At 56.2% G+C, this 7362-nt stretch overlaps 1 pseudogene; it reads left to right on the top strand.

Annotated features, from left to right (window-relative positions):
* The first annotated feature begins 279 nt into the window (after positions 1-279).
* On the top strand, positions 280-7092 carry LOC149327418 (uncharacterized; annotated as a pseudogene).
* The last annotated feature ends 270 nt before the right edge of the window (positions 7093-7362 follow it).

The following is a 7362-nucleotide window of genomic DNA, read 5'->3' as shown; positions in this document are numbered from 1 at the left end:
CATACTTTGCATGCGAGGTCAGCAGAATGAAGTTAAGAAAACAAAAGGAAATATTGCTACGGACGCTGGGAGGACGACGAAGTGGTTTGTAACGAACACGACGCTGAGGTGCGCGCTTGTGTGCTGAGAGACTACTCCAAGCCGTCTGTTCCTTGCGTAGCAGGTTACCTCTGCTGTTTCTACTGCTGCTTCTAGCCGCCACGTATCATTTGGTGGAGGTTGCTAAATTCGATCCCCGACCTCAAGCTGGCTCTCCGCCGTGGCCGCCGTCTCGCCAACATGTCTACCGAGTCCGAGCCACCTCCCTCTCCGTCAACACCGCCAGCGGTCGTCGTCGCCCACCACCGCGAACCGGGCACGTTCTGCGGTACAGACGACGTTGATGTGGACGACTGGCTGGCCCTTTACGAACGCGTCAGCACGCAGAACAGGTGGGATCCAACGCTGATGCTCGCCAACGTGATATTTTACCTGACCGGCACCGCGAGAGTGTGGTTCGAAACCCACGAAGATGACTTGACCTCATGGGACATCTGTAAGCAGAAGCTCCGCGACCTCTTCGGAAAACCCATCGGCCGCCAACTCGCCGAGAGGCGATCGCCGGCCGCGTCTCGAGCGGACGCGCCTCATTTCGGCTCCGACAATTTTCGTCCGCATTACCGAAAAATTCCCTACGACCGCGAAAATTTTGCTTGTGCTCGACGGTTAACATCACCCGGCACCCGAAGACATCGCTCTCGACCGGATGGGCCAATTTTTGGGCCTTTTAGGCCCATTTATGTCTTCATCCCGTGGGAGCCCTAGCCAGGCCTAAAGCCAAGCAGCCTGTCTCCAGCGTTCTCCGCGGACGCCATGGCGGCCTCCGCTCGCCGCGGGTACGATCCCGAGACTGAAGTCGTCGCAGAAACCCCGTCTTCTCCTGAAACCTCCACTTCGACGCAGGATATCGTGGATGAAGGCCTCTTCTCGTTGGTGGCACTTCGCAAACGCCAGCAGCGCCTGAACACCTCGGCAGTGGACGGACCCTCCGTGAGTGCCCCTGCTTCTGTGCATCAAAATACTTCAAGTTCAAACCATCATCTTTCGCAAACAGCTGGATCGACGAAATGGCGGCCTACCGCTATGCCTCGACTCCGCAAAGAAGACTTCACGATCGTCATCAAGCCCAGAATGACGGTCTCCCTGAAGACGGTTCTGCAGAACGGTGTGCTTGGTGCTTTGCTCTCCGCCTATGTTAATGCCTCCTCGGTGGACACTCTTAGTATCTGGCCCATCTGGGACCAGAATATCGTTATCGCCACCACTCAAGACGTGAATGCGGAGAACGCGCTCGCTCGTGAATTTACTCTGAAAGCTTCCAAAGGCTCCATCCCGATGGTCGGTCACGCCAAAGTCAACGGTGAAGTCTGCAGGGGGATCATTACCGTCCATGAGCAGGAAACTTCTACCACCCTGAAATCGAAAGTCCAGTGGCGCGGAGGAGAGATAGCCTTCATCCGCAAGCTGGGGAAGTCGACGATTGCCCTGCTCACCTTCGTGGGGCATAAAGTGCCACGTTACGTGCACTATAACAGTGTGGTGACCTTGGTACGCGAATACAAGCGGACTATTCCCGCGTGTTTTCGATGCGGCACCATCGGCCACCGTGTGGACTTATGCCCGGATCCTCAACGCAATCGCTGCGGACACTGCGGCCAAACGGTCGCAGTCCTCGAAGACGGCAACTTGGAGACCCACGAGTGCACCCCTTCCTGCATCGTCTGCAGTGGCGGCCACCTTACGGGCTCGCAAGACTGCAAAGCGAAATTCCGGAGGCTGCAACGACCGGGAAACCCAACCGGTCAACGAAAGCAGCGTCAGTGTGCAATGCCCCCAGGAGCTGACACCACTCCAAAAGTTCCCCCGCCTGGCAACAAGCTGGTGCAAGGCACATCCGGACCAGCGCCACCGGCGGGCGCGTTGCCCGGGCGTGTCTCCAAGTCCCATCCATCAACAAGCCAAAAGTCGTCACGTGGTCCAGGCGCACCCGTATTCCAGAACGGAGATTTTCCGCCTCTCGAGGGCCGTCCGGTTGGCACACCAAAGAAGACATCACAGCCAAAGGTAGGCAGCCGAGACGGGCCTCCTCCGTCCCCCCGCACTCCCCTACGTTCTTCCCCACCAACCCTTCCTCCTCCTCCCCCCCCCTTAACTCTGAGGTTGCGGACCTCCGCCGTGAGCTCGAGACTCTCCGGGCTCAAAATGCTCAACTCCAGGCCAAAATTCATGCGCTAGAAACGGCTCGGTCCTCCCCGCCTATTGCCCAGGTAGCTCCGGAACCGATGCAACAAGTGCCGGTGGACCCGACATCATCTAGCTCTGACGCGCGTTTCACCGCCCTCGAAAACGCCCTTGCCGCATTAGCGACTCAGATGTCAAATTTCGGCCAAATTCAAGAAAACCGGTTCAAGTCAGTCACGGCCACGGTTACGGCCACCGTGACGGCTAATATTAAGACGTGGCTGGAGTCAAACCCCAGGCTTCTACGCCGAATGGGGCCCCTCAAAGACGCAAACCGCCCATCAATATTCAACCGCCCCATCGATCTAACCGAACTCAAGGAAGAGCCGGAACCGATCCAGCCGCAGGTGACGGAACCTGTGCCGGCTCTCCAAGGCAGTCTCCCTTCAAATCAACATGGCTGCGTCCCCTCCCAACCAACACCCTAAAGGGCGCCGCCCCCCGCAAAGACAGCAAGTTTTTTCCCTTGTGCAATGGAATTGTCGGGGTTTCAAAAACAGGACCAAACGCACCCACTTAAGGGCGTACATTGACAACCTTGAACACCCCGCCGCAGTCCTTGCGTTGCAAGAAACCGGAGATGCGAACAGATAGCCCCGCACACATACTTAATATCTACTGCCCCCCGAAACTCAAAAACATCACTTTTTCTAACGTCTTTAGCCCAGCGCTAAGGATCGCGGGTCGCGACCCCCTCATGATAGTGGGCGATTTTAACGCGCCCTGTCTCATGTGGGGCTATTGCAAGGAAGAGACGCGTGGTCGTAAGTTGGCGGAACTTATATCTACTCTGGGCATCACTCTTCTAACCGACCCGGTTCACCCAACACGTGTAGGGAACTCCGTCACTCGGGACACTTGCCCCGACCTTACCCTCGTGAAACACATCCAACACGCAGAGTGGATTAACACCGAGGACACCCTCGGTAGCGACCACTGCATACTGAACACTGTCATTTACACTCGGCCCTTACGTCGCCCCCTTGCGCAAGCCAAACTTCCCGACTGGAACGCTTTCCGCCAGGCCCTCCCAGTAACTTCTCTCATGGAACAGGACTACTCCACTTGGGCACAAGGACTCATGCAAACACTCCGTTCGCACGAAAACCATATCAAGCTTACGGAGCGTGCACCTGACGTGGATAACCACCTGATGCACCTCTGGGAAGCTCGCCGCAGCCTCACTAAGCGATGGCGGCGGCAGAAACACAACCGTAAACTCCGCGCTCGCATCTCTGACCTCACCCAGCAAGCTGCCGAGTATGCTGCCCAACTCGCAGACACTAACTGGGTAGATCGATGCAACAGCGCAGCAAGACATATGTCCAGCCGCAACACTTGGCGGCTCTTCAGGACTCTCATAGACCCCACACAAACACGCTCGGAAACACAGAAGCACATCAATCGCGCGATACACAACTTTCAAGGAAACACGAAGCAGCTAGCGAACACCTTGCGCTCACAATACCTCAATCAGGATCAAGACCCGCGTGGGCAGGATTATTCGTATGCAGGCTGCGATAATCCGGAACTGGATCAACTTTTCCAGCTTCACGACCTTCGCGCGGCTCTTGCCAAAATGCGCAGGGGGACGGCGCCTGGGAGGGATAAGGTCACAGTCAAATTATTGGCGAACCTTCCTGATCAGGCATACGAAACCCTACTCGAATATATTAACGCCATTTGGACCGGGGACACTTCGTTGCCACCGGATTGGAAGACATCATTGGTAACCTTTATCCCAAAGGCGGGGAAACCGGTAAACACAGACAACCTCCGGCCCATCTCCCTCACTTCATGCGTAGGAAAACTGATAGAAACGATGGTCCGTGACCGCCTCTCAGAATATCTCGAGAGCAAGAACTCATTTGCCGACACCATGTTCGGTTTCCGACCCAGTAAGTCCGCACAAGACATCCTTTTACAGCTTCATCACGAGGTTCTCGAACCCATAGAACACCCACACAACGACAAAATAGTCCTAGCACTCGATCTCAACGGTGCGTTTGACAATGTTAAACACGGCGTCATACTAAAACACCTTAGCGAGATTAACTGTGGTCCTCGTACATTCAATTACATCAAAGATTTCTTAACAGACCGCTTGGCCTATATACGTATACAAGAGACCGAGTACGGCCCGTTTGAGATGGGAACGTGGGGCACACCACAAGGCGCTGTGTTGTCCCCGCTTCTCTTTAACATTGCTATGATGTATCTCCCGGCACAGCTGGCGGCTGTCGGCGGTGTTCAGCATGCGCTGTACGCCGATGACATCACCATCTGGGCCACTACGGGAAACATAGGAGAGATGGAGGAATGCCTGCAAGCAGCGGCGAGCATAGTTGACCACTATGCCAAGTACTGCGGCCTCCAGTGCTCCCCGTCCAAGTCTAAATTTGTGCATATTCGATCTTCTCCGAAATGCAAAATCTCCGTTCAGCTTTCTCTCGCAAGCGGCCCCATCCGTGAAGCGAAGGAGCTACGAATACTCGGTCTCTTCATTAATCAACATCGTAAGGCAGACACAACTCTTGCCAAACTCCGCAAAGTCGGCGACCAGGTGGGCCGAATGGTTCGCCGCGTTTCCAACAAGCGAGGAGGGTTGCGAAGTAAGGATGCGATGCGGCTCGCGCATGCCTTCGTAACAAGTCGAGTACTGTACTCGACTCCTTACCTCCGCTTACGGAAACATGACGAAGATCACTTGGAGATTGTACTGCGCAAAATTTTCAAGAGAGCCCTCGACCTCCCGATATCCACTTCCAACGCGCGACTTCTCGCGTTGGGGGTGGTGAACACCTATCGAGAACTCCGCGAGGCGCATCTCGTTAACCAATACACGCGTCTCGCCCAGACCGTGTCCGGTCGCCGCCTCTTGGACCGGTTACATATCAGACATGATCACCATACCATGGAACGGGTTCGAGTGCCAGAACTGTGGAGAAGCGCCCTCTACGTTCGACCCCTTCCGACTAAGATGAACAAGGAGGACCATAATGGTCGGCGCCAGGCGCGGGCGAATGCCCTGCACCGCCACTATGGCTCAAAGAAACACGTCTTCTACGTCGACATTGCAGGCCCCTACCGCTCCAGGGAAGAATGGTACACGGCTGCAGTCATACACGAGGGAAAATAGGTGGACGGCCTCTCGTTCAGAGCGCCCAACTCAACGCATGCGGAGGAGGTGGCGATCGCCCTCGCAGCCTCCCATCCCGACTCTAAATTCATCCTCACAGACTCTCGCGCAGCCTGTCGTAACTTTGAGTTCGGTTGGATCACTCCACTCGGTCACCAAATTTTACACCGCAGTACTCGCGACGGCGATCCAACTCATCGCTCAATCATATGGGTCCCCGGCCACCAAGGCATGCCAGGTAACAAAGCCGCCCATGAGGCAGCCCGCGCACTCACTCACCGGGCACCAGGCGTGCCTTGGGAGGAGCTTAACCCAGATCACAGCCCTCTCCTTTCTTTTAAAGAAATTACTGAACACTATCGTGCCGAACACCGGCGATATCCAGTTCCTATGAAAGGACTGGGTAAAGCTGGCGAACGAATTCTCCTCAGGCTCTTTACAAGCACCCTGCTGTGCCCGGCGGTTCTCAAGCACTTTAATCCTTCTTTTGACGGCCGCTGCTCATTCTGTGGGGAGGTGGCCGACACCTTCCACATGGTTTGGGCATGCAGGAAAAATCCTTCTCTCCCCCCAATCACCCCTTCCCCTACCCGAGAGGACTGGGAGGCGGCCTTACTCAACTGCCAGGAACTATCGGGCCAGCAGGCCCTGGTTCGGCGGACTTGTGTAGCGGTCTCGACCAACGGGATCCCGGAATGAGGGACTCCGACTAGTATTGTAAGGGGTGAGACCCACTAGGGGCCTCTCCCCGAGCACCTCTCTGTACATTACTAAATAAATGCTTTTCTCCTCCTCCTCCAACTCGCCGCCAAGAAGGCAATCGCGTCACGCGCCCAAACTTCCTCCGAGCCATACATAGCCTACATAAAAGACGTCCTCGCCTTGTGCCGTAAAGTTGATAAAGACATGTCCGAGGCAGATCGAGTTGGCCACATACTGAAAGGCACTGCCGACGATGCCTTTAATCTGCTTCTATGCAAAGACTGTTCCACGGTCGCTTCTGTTCTTGAGGTGTGCCGGCGTTTCGAGCAAGCCAAACACCGGCGCATTTCTCACCATTTTGACCGGCTTCCGAACACTGCTGCTAGCTCCTCCTGTGAAGATCTGCCAACATTGCGGCAGCCTCCCGTCCCGGCTAACTTAACCCGTATCGTGCGCCGCGAACTGGAGGCAATGACGCCCGCTGTTTCTTCCTTGCCACTGCCGGACAACACCTCGGCCCTCATCCAAACCGTCGTTCGCCAGGAGGTTGCGAACTTGCCGTCCTTTCTCCTCGCGTCGTGGACAACGCTCATGCTAGCCCGGACCCTTCAGTGATCGCAGCTGCCACTTACAGTCGCAGCTTCTCGCCTCGGTACCGATATCGCAATCCTGCCGAATGGTGTACATCTGATGACAGGCCGATCTGTTTTACCTGCTCTCGGGTCGGACACATCTCCCGTCACTGCCGCAGCCGTTGGTCCCCGCCAACTAGCCCCTACTCCTTCGTCGACCGCCGCAACGACTACAGCCCGCGCCGCTTCACCCCACGTCCCGATCCGCTCCGTGACGAGCCCGCTCCGCACGCTCGTGGGTCCAGCCGCTCACCTTCCCCATTAGGCCGGTGCTCCCGTTCTCCTACCACACGCCGCAGCCCTTCTCCTTCGACCTCCCGCCACTTCTCGGAAAACTAGCCGATGCAGCCCCCGGAGGTGACGCTGCATCATTGACCCGGCCTGAAAATCGTCTCTTGACCCCCGCTGCCCAACGTAATCTCCTGAATGTTCTCGTTGATGGTGTCCACCAGCTCACCTCGCCTTCAATCCACCGAGTTTGCTCGTCTCCCGCCACAAGCTGCTGTCTACATCCCTATGTCGCCTTCTCCTCCCGTCCCTGATGGAGACTACGTCGCCTGCCCTATCACCGCTGTGATTCTGAATCGTAACGTCCTCTTTCCCCACACC

Source organism: Amblyomma mixtum, chromosome 10 (assembly GCF_055824585.1).
Source record: "Amblyomma mixtum isolate Tamu chromosome 10, ASM5582458v1, whole genome shotgun sequence".
Lineage (NCBI taxonomy): Eukaryota > Metazoa > Arthropoda > Arachnida > Ixodida > Ixodidae > Amblyomma > Amblyomma mixtum.
Note: the sequence above shows the minus strand (reverse complement) of the source record. Positions and strands in the feature narration are given on the sequence as shown.